Source organism: Eschrichtius robustus, chromosome 3, assembly GCF_028021215.1.
Source record: "Eschrichtius robustus isolate mEscRob2 chromosome 3, mEscRob2.pri, whole genome shotgun sequence".
In the NCBI taxonomy this organism is placed as follows: Eukaryota; Metazoa; Chordata; class Mammalia; order Artiodactyla; family Eschrichtiidae; genus Eschrichtius; species Eschrichtius robustus.
Genome location: NC_090826.1, coordinates 47,723,315 through 47,738,268, shown reverse-complemented (window position 1 = coordinate 47,738,268; position 14,954 = coordinate 47,723,315). Strand labels below are relative to the sequence as shown.

General features: G+C 44.9%; 1 pseudogene; it reads right to left on the bottom strand.

The window, feature by feature from the left end:
- Nucleotides 1-11,676: 11,676 nt before the first annotated feature.
- Nucleotides 11,677-13,846, bottom strand: LOC137760577 (ferritin light chain pseudogene; annotated as a pseudogene).
- Nucleotides 13,847-14,954: the final 1,108 nt, after the last annotated feature.

The following is a 14,954-nucleotide window of genomic DNA, read 5'->3' as shown; positions in this document are numbered from 1 at the left end:
AAGTCATTGTTTACTCTAAAGGCAGGTGAGCAGGCCTCTGAGCTTTTTTTGGTAGTTTTTTGAATTCCTTTTGGGTCAAAGACATCTCATTTGGTGGTCTACTCATTCCAAGTAAAAAGGAGCTTTGGGGTAACAAAATCCTTTTCAACCTTCAAAGTGAAGTTCATATACTGCCTCATAGCATCCTTGAACCTCAGAGCTCTAAAAGGGACATGAGCTGAAGAAATTGAGGTTCAGGTTGAGGAAGTGATTTGTCAGGGGCCACATAGTCAGGAAGGAGCCACGCTGAGACTGGAACCCAGATGTGTCTGACTCGACTCCATCTCATCAGCCCCTACTTTTCTGAAGCCACTTGTCTTTCATTCAGCAAACTTCTGCACTTCCAGTCTTCCTGCCCCAGAAGAGTTTCCTGTTTCACCTCCAAAGCCATCAGCAGCTCTTAGGGCCCTGCCAAACATCTGGCACTTGACAGGGATGTTCCCTGCTTCCCCCTCTCTGCAGGGTGCTGAAGGGGGTGGGTCATGACTTATGCCTTGATTCTCTCCAGCCACGCAGAGTGTAAATAAACAGGAGCAGGGAAAGCACATGTGTAGATGGATGGTGAACCTTATGTGTCCCTCTCTGAGCGGCTATCTGCAGGAGAGTCCGGGCAGGTCTTCTCTGTAGGAGCCTCAGACATTGCCTCTCTCTTTGGTGGGGATTCCTTGAGCCTCTGCCACACTCTGTGCCCTCAGTTTCTACCCCTCATAAACCTTCTCTTAACCCTCCTATGATACGGAACTGCTTATGCATCCCATAACATGCCATGTTCTGTCATATGTCACGTTTTCCTTTCTGCTATGTCCTTTGTTGGGAATTTTCTCTTTTGATTTGTGGGCCTTTAAGAAAGCTCAGTTTAAGAGAAACTTCCTCTGTGAAGTGTCCTTGATTCCTCCAAACTTAAGGGCTCCTTTGCTTGTTCTCATTCTGCCCTTTCAACCACTTTATACTTCTATTATAGCATTTATCTTATTGGATTATACCTGTCCATCTCCCCCACCAGGAACAGAGTAGCTAAATTACAATTTATTAAGCACCGATGGTGTGCTAGGAACTGTGTTAAAAATTTCACTCATGTTGCCACAGTTAGTCTTTGGAATAACCTTGTGAATTTGGTACTCTAATTTGGGTTCCACTCAAAGTGAAGCCTGATACAAGGATCTGGGTACTGGTACAGGGATCCCAAGAAGGAGGAGTGAGGGAACAGGGAGAGGGAGACAGGGAAGGAGGAAAAGGCAAAATGAGTGTGTGTTTTGAGGTCATGCCTGTAGGCATTGGGGGTTCAATTCTGTCTCCTAGAAAAGTGGGAGGTTGGGGCATTTACCCACCAGCCACCATGCCTTGTGGATTAGGAGCAGTCTTAGAATCTGGGTGGTCATAGGTGCTCCTACACTCCTGGGATGAGCTTACCTACACAGGTAAGTAGATAAAGGCAATATTGGAGAAAGCTCTGGGGGAGGATGCTGAAAGATGGGAAATACTTGTTTGAGGTAGGAAGCTGACAGTACAAGATGATTCTGAGCTTGCATGGAAATACCCATTACAGTTGCAACTGAAATTAGGGGTAGATCAACAGAACATGATGAAAGTACTAGAGACATCTGTTATAGGATATAGTCGCATTTTACAAGTGAGAGAACCAAGGCCTCTGACTCTGAAGCTTGGGCTCTTCACTGGTATACTAGACTCTGAGTGCCCTCAGGGTATGGATCATGTCTCTTTAATCTCTGCAGCTTCGATGCCTAGCAAAGTCCTGGCACCCTCTGGAGGCTTAGTACATGATAGCTGAATAAATAAATGCATTGCCAGGGTAGTAATTTTGGGATTTGTAGAGTTGGTTCTAACCTCAAACATTCATCCAGCGTATGATAAGCAATTCAAGGATCGTATAGCCAGTCAGGAAAGACAGACAGTAAACAAGTGTTTTTCAAAAATCTGATGAGTGTCTTAAAAGTAGAACTAGGTGTTATGGGAGCATAGAGAAGGGGTTCCCCTAGTTTATGGGTCAGGAAGGCCTTTGGGAGGAAATAAAGTTTAAGCTAATACTCTAAGAATAAAGAAGTTATGGGGGAGGTGGGTGCGAGGAGGAAGAACATGTAAAGAAAGTTCGAGAAGCATGGAGGGATTGCGGAACCAAGAGAAGACAATATGGCTGTAGTTGTAATAACCAAGCCTGGAGAAGTCAGTGGGGTCAAATTGTGGGGGACTACTTTGTAAGTAAAATTAGGAAAGACCATTCTGTTTATGATAGGAAAAAGTGATCGGAGGAAAGTAAGACTGGAAGTGGAAAGACCAGGTATGGGGCTGTTGCACATTTCAAGTGGAAAGATGAGAGTAACTTAGTTTCGTGCCACAGGCATGGCAGGCTTGGTGAAGGGGATGGATTTTGGAGATATGTACAGTCATCCCTCAGTATCTGTGAGGGCTTGGTTCCAGGAGCCCCCTGAATATCAAAATCTGCAGATGCTCAAGTCCCTTACATAAAATGGCATAGTACAATGAGTACAGTCGGTCCTTTGTATCCGGGGGTTTTGCATCTGTGGTTGTGGAGGGCTGACTAAACAAAGTTGAATGGTTAGGACTTGGTGATTGTCTAGAGGGAGGTGAAGACAGGGTGACACCAAAGATGATTCCCAAGAATCTTTCTTGAGTACCTAGATAGGTGGTAGGTGGTAGTGTCATAGGGAGCGTCAAAAGACAAGGTTGGGAAGTGGTAGGTGACAGGATCTATCTTAACCATGCTTGAACTTAAGCAGCCTAAGAAATATCCTGGTAGATAAATGGCCAGTACACAGGCTTGAAGGTCAGGGGTCAGGACTAGAGTTAGGGAGCAAAATTTAAGGAGGCATTCACTCTCAGGGTCCGACTAGTGCAGGGTCAGTACTTGAGAATGAGTGTTTCCTTAGATTTTTCAGGAAATTAAAAGTTTCCTGGGCTCCTTGCTTGCGTCACTCTGGTCCTGTCCCTGTCTGAGTCACAGGAGAGAGGTTTGGGCTGGAATTGCAAGTTTGAATGATATAAGTATATAGGTGATGGAGTGGACATTTACCATTGTTTAGCTTCCCAGCATTGATTTCCACTTCCTCACAGGACTTAATTTCATTTTGGGGAATTAGTTTCCTCCTTCGTGTATCTTGGACTTTGTGGGAAACAGGTGTTTGTCTCCCACAGTAGAAACCCAAGAGGGCTCTGAAGGAGCATGGTCTGAATATTAGAGCTGGATTCTAAAGTCCACAGTACTTGGTGTAAATCCTAAGCTAATGGCTCTAGCTAAACAGTTAAGCAAGATGTGCAAAGGAGAAAATGAGTAACTGTCGGCCTTTTAAGTTTACTAGCTTATCTGTCTGTCCTTTAGTGTCCCTCTTGCCAATTCGTGATGCTAAGAGTAGAAAATATTCCTCTTCTCTACAGTGTGTTGTGTGAAGATTTGAGGTCAGTACTGGCTGCAGAAATTTTTGTTAGTATCAGGGAAGTCCCAGGAGCTGTTTAAGGGCTGGGGGACTAGGGACCAATTATGGGAGGGGGTCAGGCAGAGTCTGAGAATGAGACAGACACCATTGGAAGCAGAACAGAGACAGTGAAAGAAAACAGGTTCTTGGTGACATTGTTGGAAACTGCTGAATCAAGTCTCACCTGAAATTAATTGTGTTAGTAAGTTGGAGGCTAGGCTGCTACTATATAGACTCCCCAGCAAAAGGATTTAAGCAACATAGAGTTTATTTCTCTCTCACATAACAGCCCAGAGGTAAGTGGTCTAGGGCTGCCAGAGTAGCCCTGCCATTCTCAACATGTGGCTTCCATCTCTAGGTCCCAAGTGATTGCTTCAGCTGACCCATTTCTCAACCCAGGAAGAACACAAGAAAATACGTAGAGCGATCAGCTTCTTTTTAAAGAAAGTGACCTGAGAACTGTACTCATCTCCTTCATTTACATTCCACTGCACGGTCACGGCTAGATGCAAGGGAGGCCGGGAATTGCAGCCTCTGGAGTGTGTGTGGGACAGACGGTCACAACCTTTCCGTCACGGGAGACAGGGAGTTCTATTACTAAAAAGAAGGATGGGAGAACAGATCTTGGGAGTATTGATCAATTTTGCCAAAGCAATTAACTCTTTTTTTTTCCCCTCCCTGAAGCCAATCTGAGTTGGGGTTTCTGTTCTTTGCAATAAAAATTTGTATTGTATGAGATAGGATCTGTCTCTGAGCCTTTGTCCTCCCCATGATACTGTTTCTCTGTGCCCTTGAAGGGACATTCCGGTACTGTGCTTGTTTGAATGCAATTGAGTTTAATTTGTTAAGGGAGGCAGAGGAAAGAAAATCACCTGGAATTACACTCTGTGTGAGCTACTGTTCTTGGTTATTTACACACTTTATATACTTTAGTCCTTTCATTTTCTTTATCTCCAGGTTGCAGGTGCAGAAACTGGGGCTGAGGGAGGTTTATACACCGTACAAACAATACATAGGTACTAGGGTTGCAATATAGCCCCTGTCTGTAGGATTTGAAAGCCCCTGTTCTCGCCACTCCATCCCACTGTGTCCCGTGGTGTTGAGGTGCATGACGGTATCAGAATTAGTGGGGACATGACGGGTCAGGAAAGCTTGGCAGTGGGGAGTGATAATGGGGTGAGTACAGGGAATAAGAGGACCAGGGCTGTGTGTGCGCGCATGCGTGCGCATGCGTGCCTTCATCTACAGAGGTGGGGAAGCAGTCAGGAGGGAGGTAAGTGTTGAAAGGACTGTAGGAGATCAGTCCCAAAAAGCCCTCACTTTCCCAAGACCCCCTCCTTGTCAACCACACTCCTGATTCCTCTTTGACATGGCGGCGCTTGCTTGTCAACTGGGCATTTATTTGAGTGGGGTGTCTTGCAGACCCAGAGCCTTCCTTTCTCTGACAAGCTTGGGGAGGCTGGTGGAAAAACGGTTGCATCAAATAAGGAGTCTGGAATTTAATGGAGAAAGTTGCTTAAGCCCATCCTGACTGCAAGGGCTGGCGGGAGGCTGCTGCGTTAGCAGAGGAATGGGGGCTGGAAGTGCAGGGCTGCCAGCAGGGGTGGGATGAGGGTGGGGAGGCAATTCGCTAATAAGCTGGACTTCCAGGAAGGAAAGCCCACCCTCTAACCCCCCCCCCACCCTGCCCATGCTGAATTAAGGTTGCCTTGGGACGACTCATGCCTGAGAAGTCTCTCTCAAAAGAATTCTATTGTCTGCCCTTCGAGAGGAAACTTGTTCCTTAGAGAGCACAATGAGGACACGGCGCCAAGGACACAGGGAGGAAGCAGGGAGTCCTTGAGTTCTCTAAGAACCTGCTGTAGACTGCCTTTTGGCAAGTGTTCAATGGGTGGCTGGACACTTGACACTGGTGGAACAACCTGGGCCTTGGGAACAGTGGTGACATGGAGGAGTTAGCTTTCTGAGGGCTCTGTCCAGGCCAGCCCCTCTGCAGCCTACGGTCACCTTGACACTGTAATGGGGAATGTGCAGCCTCACTTCTGTGACTTCCCCGTGTGTTCTCTTCTCGGCCAGTCAAAACTGCTCATTACTCCTGAATAAACATCCCACACTCTCCTCTTCCCAGGTTCACTCTAGTGTCCTTCTTTTCCCACCTATATCTGTTCATCCTTCAGGGCCTGATCAAATGCCACCTCTTCGGGGAAACCTTCCTGGATTCCTCCAGGCAGTCATTGATTCCTACTTTCTGCAAGCCTGTATTATTTTTACCTGCATATCCTTACACCTAGCTTATTGTCTACATTTTGTAGGCACCCAATAAGTATATGTTGGTAAATAAATAGCCCTAACTTTAATGTTGTTATTATTGATAAAGGTTATACATGAAATAATTAAATGATTGTACATGTATATGTTCATGGATGAAATTCAAAAGATCTTTTTGTTGAAACTTGTATCTTAATTTTTCAGTTCAGGCTGTGTGGTTACTGGCCCTACCTCTCCAAACCTGCATTCAAGTGACAGGTGACTTCCTAGATGAATGACGTGTTGCTTGTCTTTGACTGTGTACTCTTCACTAAGTAACCTCTCTGTCTGATTCCCATCTCTAAAATACGGGTTTGGCAGATGGAGAGATATACCATGTTCTTGGATTGGAAGAATCAACATTGTGAAAATGACTATACTACCCAAAACAATGTACAGATTCAATGCAATCCCTATCAAACTACCAATGGCACTTTTCACAGAACTAGAACAAACAATTTCACAATTTGTATGGAAACACAAAAGACCCCGAATAGCCAAAGCAATCTTGAGAAAGAAAAACGGAGCTGCAGGAATCAGGCTCCCTGACTTCAAACTATACTACAAAGCTACAGTAATCAAGACAGTATGGTACTGGCACAAAAACAGAAATATAGATCAATGGAACAGGCTACAAAGCCCAGAGATAAACCCATATGGTCACCTTATTTTTGATAAAGGAGGAAAGAATATACAATGGAGAATAGACAGCCTCTTCAATAAGTGGTGCTGGGAAAACTGGACAGCTATTTGTAAAAGAATGAAGTTAGAACACTCCCTAACACCATACACAAAAATAAACTCAAAATGGATTAAAGACCTAAATGTAAGGCCAGACACTATAAAACTCTTAGAGGAAAACATAGGCAGAACATTCTATAACATAAATCACAGCAAGATCCTTTTTGACCCACCTCCTAGAGTAATGGAAATAAAAACAAAAATAAACAAATGAGACCTAATAAAACTTGAAAACTTTTGCACAGCAAAGGAAACCATAAACAAGATGAAAAGACAGCCCTCAGAATGGGAGAAAATATTTGCAAATGAAGCAACTGACAAAGGATTAATCTCCAAAATTTACATGCAGCTCAATATCAAAAAGAACAAACAACCCAATCCAAAAATGGGCAGAAGACCTAAATAGACACTTCTCCAAAGAAAATATACAGATAGCCAACAAACACATGAAAGAATGCTCAACATCACTAATCATTAGAGAAATGCAGATGAAAACTACAATGAGGTATCACCTCACACCAGTCAGAATGGCCATCATCCAAAAATCTACAAACAATAAATGCTGGAGAGGGTGTGGTAAAAAGGGAACCCTCTTGCACTGTTGGTGGGAATGTAAATTGATACAGCCACTATGGAGAACAGTATGGAGGTTCCTTAAAAAACTAAAAGTAGAAGTACCATATGACCCAGCAATCCCACTACTGGGTATATACCCTGAGAAAACCATAATTCAAAAATAGTCATGTACCACAATGTTCATTGCAGCTCTATTTACAATAGCCAGGACATGGAAGCAACCTAAGTGTCCATCAACAGATGAATGGATAAAGAAGATGTGGCACATATATACAAGGGAATATTACTCAACCATAAAAAGAAACGAAATTGAGTTATTTGTAGTGAGGTGGATGGACCTAGAGTCTGTCATACAAAGTGAGGTAAGTCAGAAAGAGAAAAAGAAATACCGTATGCTAACACATATGTATGGAATCTAAGAAAAAAAATTAGTTATGAAGAACCTAGGGGCAGGACAGGAATAAAGACGCAGATATAGAGAATGGACTTGAGGACACGGGGAGGGGTAAGGGTAAGCTGTAACGAAGTGAGAGAGTGGCATGGACATACAAACACTACCAAATGTAAAATAGATAGCTAGTGGGAAGCAGCTGCATAGCACAGGGAGATCAGCTGGGTGTTTGTGACCACCTAGAGGGGTGGGATAGGGGGGGTGGGAGGGAGACGCAAGAGGGAGGAGATATGGGGATATATGTATATGTATAGCTGATTCACTTTGTTATAAAGCAGAAACTAACACACCATTGTAAAGCAATTATACTCCAATAAAGATGTTAAAAAAAAAAATATGGGTTTGGGAACATTTGATACTGAAGCTCCTTCAAGCTGAACAATGCTATAGTTCTAGACCTGAAATATTTAAAATGTGACCTCCCAGGAATGTTTGTATTTTAAAGGAGTTACTTAACTAGGGACAAAAACCCTTAGTGGTTGGACTTCACTGGAGGATGAAATAGCATAGTTCCAAAGGCAAATATTAGCAGAACTTTCTATAGATTGACAAGGTAAAGACTCTTTATTCAGCTTCCTTTGAGTATTGTCATTCAACTTGGTATGAATATACCCACCATTTATAAAAACTTAATCAGGGAAAAGACATGGAGAAAATTTAAATGCATATTGCTAAGTGAAAGAAGCCAATTTGAAAAGGCTATGTACTGTATGGTTCCAACAATATGACATTCTAAAAGAGGTAAAATTATGGAGATAATAAAAAAAAAATCAGTGGTTGTCAGGGGATAGGGAGTTGGGGGTGGGGGAAGGGAAGAGATAGAGCACAGAAGATTCTTTTGGGCAGTGAAACTATTCTATGTGATTCTGTAATGGCTGATACCTGACATTATACGTTTGTCAAAACCCATAGAATGTACAACACAGAGTGAACCCTAGTGTAAACTGTGGATTTTAGTTAATAATAATGTGTCAGTATTGGCTCATCAATTGTAACAAATGCACCATACTAATGTAAGATGCCAACAGTAGGGGAAATTGTGTGTGGAAGGGAGGGGTATATGGGAATTCTGTGTACTTTCTGCTCAGCTTTTCTATAAACCTAAATCTGCTTTAAAATAAAGACTATTAATTAAAAAAAAAAAAAACTTAACCACACATCTCCTTAATCATAGCTAACATTTATGTAGCACTTACCAGGTGCCATTCTCAGCACTTTGCATATATTGACTCTTTCAAAATTTTCACATCAAACTTATGAGCGAAGTACTATTATTATTCTCATTTTACAGATGAGGAAATTGAGGTGCAGTGAGGTTAGGGGAACTTGCCCAGGGTTGCACAGCTAGTAAATGGCAGGGTCCTCTTTGACCCCAGGCAGTCTGGCTGTAGTGTTTGTACCATGCTGTACTACCTGCTTCTACCCTATACCCTACCGTGTGCCAGATGTGTGCTTTATCTGCTCAGGTGGCCCTCTCTCAGGATGCCTTTCAGACCTGCCACAGGCTGGGGTAGGTGACTCTGTTCCATGCTCTTATATGCTCTGGCCTTGACTCTGCAGACACACCACATTTAGCGTACGTTAGTTGAATGTATCTTAAGGGATTGCCAAGGAAGTGTTTGACACCTGTTTTGTTGAATCCCAGAGAAACTATGGACTTGTGCTAAACTGCCAACTCGTATCTGTCCAAAAACAGGCAGCCAGCTGAGTGAGCTTGCTCTCCTGGTCACCACTGCTTCCTTCTCTGATGTCCTGGGGTCTCCTCCTTGATCACCTGTCTTCATCCTGGCTTGGTCTCGGTGTCAAGGCCACCATTGACATTTCCTGTGTCTACTTTTTTCTCATAGTTGAAAATAAAAATAATGTTGGTCACACCCCTATCCTTCAACTCTGCTCTTGTTCTTCATGTTTCCTTAAAGTTTTATCTGCAGAAACTCTCGTTTCTGGGACAGAGTTTAATTTAATCCAAACCAGGAGATGAGAAGTCATTTAGGGAGACAAAGAGTTCACTTCCAGTGCCCGACTCTCCTGAAGATCATTTCCTTGCCAGCGAAGACAAAGAAAAGAAGCGAGGAAACAGCTCACCGTGTCAGAAACACTGCACCATGGGTCCCACTCGGTGGACCACCTGGGCCTCCCCACTCCGACCAATTCTTCTAATTACGGAAATCTGACCCTGGAGACATGAGTGGAGGTGGTCTGGATTCCCCTCCCTGACAAGTGGCCCCTGGGAAGCTGGACCTCTCCTGGGACTCTGGGGGTTGGGCTGTCACTGAAGATAGACCTCAGAGCCAAGGTTACAGGCTAGAAACCACCCTAATGACGGCAGCAGAAATAGCCTGTGTGTTCATTACATTCTGTGCCCCATGAATGTGTGTTTAATAAATGAAAGAATATTGATTTCATTGTGTTTGGAGGTTGGAACTTCCCGTCCCCAAGCTAAGTAGGTTGCAAAGCTTGGCACTGAAGCAGGTCTGGAGACGTCATGCAGCTGGAAAGCTGAAGTGAGCGGGGCAGGCAGCCCTCCCCTGCATCTGCTCACTCTGCATCAGCCACGCCTCACCCCTTCCACTCCCTACTCCCTCCAGCCCAGGGACAGTGCCCTTCTTTTGTCCCCCTTATTTCCTGCTCCCCCTTCCCCAGGCTAACTCTTAGCCTTCTGTCCAGGCCCAGCTGAAATGTCAGCTTCTCCAAAGATCCTCTTAAATTCCCCTTCCTTTCTCCCCTTGCAGAGGGCCTGCCCTATGTTCTCAGAGGACCCTGCACTTCCCCTGGCATTACACTTGTGCCACTTAATTGTAATGAATAAAGTCATGGTTTGACTTTCCAGTTAGTCAATAAACCATGTAAGGGGAGAGAATGGCTCTGTCTTTTGGCCATTTTATCCCTCACTACGGTGCCTGGAAGAAGGGAAGCACACATTAAGTATTTGTCAAATAAAGGAATGAACTCTAAAGTATGAGGGCAAAGACATGGGCCTTAGAGCCAAGGTCACAGGCCAAAAACCACCCTAAGGAGGGCAGCAGAAATAGCCTGTGTGTTCATTACATTCTGTGTCCCATTAATGTGTGTTTAATAAATGAAAGAATATTGATTTCACTATTTTTGGAGGTTGGAACCCCTCGCCTTCCAACTAAGTATGTCTTGAATGGAGCAAACACCTTTTCCACCAAGAATCAGAATAGCCCATGCTAATATATTCTGGGAGAGTTTTGGACCACAGATTAAAAAAAAAAAAGAAAGTTCCCTCCCTTCCAAACCACTTCCTTGAGGATGCACTGAATCACAGTGAATGGCCAATTGAGCTTCCAGTAGGCCCATTAGAAAGTGGGTTGTCATTAGAAAGTGGGTTGTCTCATATTACGTAGGATTAACATTAGGCATCTCTGTCTCAACCCAGTGAAAGGCCTCAAGTGTCCTTGGAATTTCAGTGACCTTTCCCCATCAATGACGACATTGTTCTCCCACCCGATGGCTTAATTCACAGGAAATACAACCCATTCCTCATCATCGCTGCCCACAACATCTGGGATGGGGGCCGAGGGCCTGGGAGCCCTGAGCTCCAGGCACTGAGATGTTACATTTCCTTGCACCAAACCTCCCGGGCTGCAGGGCCTCCTGAGATTTGTTTCCTGTATCTTTCTGTAATCTTTTTGATGGTCTTAGCTGAGAATTAGGAGGCAGTGGCACAGGCTCTAGGAGCCTAGCAGGTCTTAAACCTGTCATCAGCAGAGCTCCTCTGATGCAATAGGGTGAAGCTGGTGATCAAAAACCACCTAGAACTCAGGCAATGGTGTGGGATCCAAAACCCAGGCAGACCATGTTCCTTTAGGGGAAGGCACAAGGGAATAATGGCTGTTGACATGTTTGTTTTTGAATCCCCTCTATGGCCTAAAGACTTTGCTGTTTTGCTGCCACCATTTTCCTGATGAGGGGCTGTGGCTCAGAGCACACAGCAATTGGATGGAGTATCTATTGAACACCTACTTGTGTTACATGGTATACTAGGGGCTTAAGTTCTTTTCCTCCTCTATTTCTCATTGCAGCCTTGCGATGTAGAAACTGAAGCCAAGGCAGGGTTGGCCAATTCTTTTCTGGTGCAATTCAGCCTCGTTAGGCAAACTTCTCCAGCAGCTTGGCAGCCAAAGCAGAGAAGATGAGTGATTGAGTGGAGAAGAATGAAGCATCCATAGGATGGTGAGAGGTGAGTTTGGGCAGGGAAGGAGGTGAGGCTGGTGGGAAAGCAAGGATGGGTCTTATTCAAGGTGAATCCCTCATGCTGGTAGCATGATCGGCACTCAGAACATGTCTTCTGAACAGATGTGTGAATGCTAACCGGGGACTGATGGGCAGGTGAGCCAAGTTCCTGGAGGGTCCAGGGAGGCCTTAGAGCAGTAGGTATACAAGTGAGCTGCTAGGAGCTGGGAATACTAGTGGGGGGAATACTAGTGACCTTTAAGGTTCTCAGAAGAGGAGCCATTTGGAGGGATGAAGTGATGGCAAGGGCCACCGTGGGACCATTACTGGGCAGCTGCAGAAGCATGTGGCAATGGCCACTGGAGCTGAGGAGCAAGAGGCCAATGAGAAACAGCCTGGAGTAACTCCTTGCATGCACCCCCTGGGTCTTTCACAATATTCTGTGTGGGGATCGGATGGATGCACGTCTCTAACAACTTTGAAGAGTCAAGTGTCAGGCTTCTCCAAAGCTCTACTTCCAAGGGGGAGAAAGGACTATAAACAAAGACTGTAAACGTCTCTATATCAAGGTCCACTTTGCCCTTGTGACGTGAATGTCACCTGTAGTGTGTAACCAGGAAGCTCAGACGTGGGCTGTGGTGCCTCCCAGCGTGTCTGTGGATTTGGTCGGTGGAAGGCAAAGACAGTGCTGATCTATGAATACATTTTCTTTTTCATTCAGGCGCTGCCTTTACTCAGTCAGCCCTGGCTTCCTGCAGCAGAGGTCTGGGCTGTAATAGAGCTGGTCTTATTTTTTATTAAGTTCATGAACTTTGAAGGAAGGAACTTGGAAAAAAAGGTCTCATTACCTCGGGAATGAAGGCTCATGCTTCTTTTAAAGCCAGACACTGGTGTGGCCTTGCTTGTTATAGACACAAATAATCTGGGTGGAAAATTGCAATGGAGTGGCAAGGAGAAAACAGGATGGCTTCTTGGGGTGAAGCAGGTGGGGTGGGGGAGGAAAGGTCAGTGAAAGGTCAACCTAAAATGGAGAGATCCTGAGGAAAGGCATGCAGACTTCAACTGTGGCTAGACATTTGTATAGATTGACTTTGTGAAGACAGAATCTGCCATAGACCCTTCCAGAATCTGGGATAATGGGAAGAACATAGTCTCTGGATTCAGATGAATTTGGCTTTAAATTTCAATTTGGCTACTTACTATAAGCTTCATGACCTACAATTTCCCAAAACTCTTGAGTTTCAGTTTCCAAACCTGTACAATGTAAAAGAATATCTACCTGGCAGGAGCGTTGAGGGGATTGGATGAGACAGTGCAGGAAAAGTGTCAGGCACTGGGTTTATAAAGAGAAATGCGGTACAAGGCTTCGAATTCACATTACTGTTATTGTTAGTATTTTTTGCTGCAAAAAGCTTTATTGTTTCCATTTGGTCCAAGTCTTGGGAGAGGGCTCCAGGACAGTTAAAAAGCTGTTCAGTGGCTGCAGAGAGAGGCTTCAGGCAGAAGCACTGACACCAGAGGGGGCTTCTCAAAGGCCGCTGGGCTCCAGAGGCTCCTAGTGGTGCTTGAGGGTGGAGCCTTTCGAGGAAATACTTGCCCAGCCCCACCTGGGGACCAGCCAGCCTGCAGAGGTTGGTCAGGTGGTCACCCATCTTCTTGATGAGTTTCACCTGCTCATCCAGGAAACAGCTCTCCAGGAAGTCTGAGAGCTGGGGGTCTGTGTGGGCAGAACCCAGGGCATGCAGAGCAAAAAGCGCCTGGTTCAGGTTCTTCTCCATGAACAGGGAGGCTTCCACAGCAGCCTGGGCTTTACCCCACTCATCTTGAGATGGCTTCTGCAGGTCCTGGAAGAGGGCATGGCCGCAGCGCTGGTTTTGCATCTTCAAGAGACGTTCGGTGCCCTTGTGCTTCTCCTCAGCCAATTCATGGAAAAAGTCACCCACGCCCTCCAGAGCCACATCATCGTGGTGGAAACAGAAGCCCAGAGAGAGAGGTAGGTGTAGGAAGCCTGCAGATGCAGGTTCACCAGGCGGTGGATGGCGATCTCCACCTGGGTAGAATAATTCTGAAAAATCTGGGAGCTCATGGTTGATCAGCAATAAGGAGCTAAGCTCAACAAATGGTGTTGGCTGGTCCCAGAGGCTGAGGATAGCTGATTGGTTGGTTCTGAAAGTTGTGGCTGGAAAAATGGTTGGCGGGTGGTCAGAGGCTAGAGGAAGGGGTGTCCCTGGGTCGGTTCTGCCCAAACACTGTTGAAGCAAGAGACAGATCCACGGGACCACCAAGCACACTGCTCCTGGTCACCTTCTTTAACGAAATATATCTTCGAGTTATCCAGCACAGTGGTTCACACGATTTAATTGTTAACTGACCAGGAGGCTGACTGCTGCACTGGAGTTTTCCTCCTCTGCAAAGTGTCATCAGAGGAGTGCTGGATATCAGGGCCCAGGCTGGCCTAGTGTTCGTCAAACTTCTCTGTTGATGGGAATTTCCTGGGGGTACTTGTTAGACCTTACAAGTTTCTGACTTCATCCCAGACCCATTGAATGAGGAGCTCCAGGGACCCAGGAGGCTGTGTATTTAACAAGAACCCCAGACAAGTCTTGTCATCAGAGAATTTGGGGAAACACCAGCAATCCTAGCTGTACCATTGACTGATTAGTGATAACAAGCTAGTTTTAAAATACATTTTAAAAATGTAAAGTAAAAATTTACTATAAAGATGATCTCTAAGATCCAGAGTTATTTATAAAACACCCTTTGACTGACATTTGGGGGAAGAGTGTTATCATTTTGCTTTTAGGAGAAAGATGCTCTTTCATTCCTCCCTGCCTTTGCTGTTACTGTTCTCTCTGAAATTCTCTCTCTACCTTGTCTACCTGGCAAATCCTGCTCCTTCTTCAAGGGTCAGTTCAACAATCACATCCCCTGAAAAGCTCCCATGATTCTCTCAGGTAAATCAGCTGCTTCTTCCTCTCTGTGCCCTTTGTGCCTTTGTGTTATGTCTTCTGTAAGATGAATCACATCATATTATGTGTTTGTTTTTATGTTCCTCTCCACATTAATTTTTGCGTATAAAGGTCAAGAGCGTGGGTTCTGGAATCAAAGTGCTTAGATTTGAATCTCTCTCTCTGAAAAGATCAGAGCAGACAAAACAGAAGAGATCACCTTGAATTGGGTGTTGGAGGATGAAC